Raw genomic sequence first — 1407 nt, 5'->3', positions numbered from 1 at the left:
CTTTTCTGATTATTATAGTTAAGAAAGGTTAGCGATAAAAAGTATAATTTAAAGGAAACAATTTTCCTCAACTCTTAGGACTTCTAAACTTTATTCATTTCGTGCTTACTCGGGAATTCCGAGCATATCCTTTACCTTTTTGTGAGCAGTTGTTGTTCAGAACATTAATTACCCTCTGAAAGGTAGCTCGCTGTGATCAGTAATGAAAGAAGACCCTTGTGATCGTTTCCCCGCATTTTTACTGCATTCTGTGCGACACAAAGTTATAAAGTCGCAAAATCTCTTATAAAAATACACAATATGATCATATTAGAAATATATCCAAATGAAAATTACGTGAACGACTTAAAATACATTATACAATACATTATTTGCCGTCTATTAGGTATTTGCCCAGAAACTGAATCTTCGTTTCTTGAACATTTAAAGAGAATCTTGCTGATATCAGGCAGCTATTTTCTCCTCGATTGTGAATCCTGACAATTTGTACATAGTATTTGTAGAAAAACGAATCAGATTGAAACTTATTTCATCTGTTCACGATACTGGAGTTCTTCAAGTACAGCAGTTTGGTGCTTAATAAAAATCAAGTAAGAAACAGTTTAGCGCCAATTAGCGCGAAGGACGATTGGCGAAATGTCACAAGTATCAGTGCTCGTAATTCCATGATTCATAAAGTCATGACTACAAGACATTTGCTCATTCTGTGCGGCATATCCAGCTTATATTTTCCTACAATCGTGCCGTTAAGCAAGGGAAGAACCATCACCAATCGGAACATCACTGTCAGGCATTTGCCACGTCCGAGTTTTGTTCTATTTAACGGGCAAAAGTCCAGCATACGAAATCATGTTCTTTATACAGTTCTTCTCCGAATTCATCAAGTATACGGCAATCACGGTGATTTGTAGCCTTCTCTTCGTTATGCATACATGTGGACAGCTTGAGATACTGATGACATTAATAACTGATCTCGTTAATTAATAAATAGCCCTAAATGAAACGGAGGAAAAGAATTTGGATAAAAAGCTGGTCTTTACCATAGAACATCAGATAAAGATGCAAAAGTAAGTCTTATTTATCTCATATCATTCACAATTTTATATCTGTATTTATTTTATATTCTTTTTATTTGTACCAAGATGATCATCTATTAAATAAAACACATTCGTTAAATAGATTAAAATAATTGAATTTCACATAAAGTTAATACACATTAATGTGTTGTGTCGTTTTTTGCTTTTGTTTCTAAGTTCTTTTTTTTAATATAGCAGATTAAAAGATTTTCTAATGAAAATTTGTACGCGTCCTTTCATAGTTATTCGCACGCGCGCGAAGTGTGTGTGTGTGTGTGTGTGTGTGTGTGTGTGTGTGTGTGTGTGTGTGTGTGTGTGTGTGTGTGTGTGT

The sequence above is a fragment of the Atta cephalotes genome, assembly GCF_000143395.1.
Source record: "Atta cephalotes unplaced genomic scaffold scaffold00005, whole genome shotgun sequence".
NCBI classification, from domain to species: Eukaryota; Metazoa; Arthropoda; class Insecta; order Hymenoptera; family Formicidae; genus Atta; species Atta cephalotes.
The sequence above is the reverse complement of the archived record's forward strand: the minus strand, read 5'-3'. Positions refer to the sequence as shown.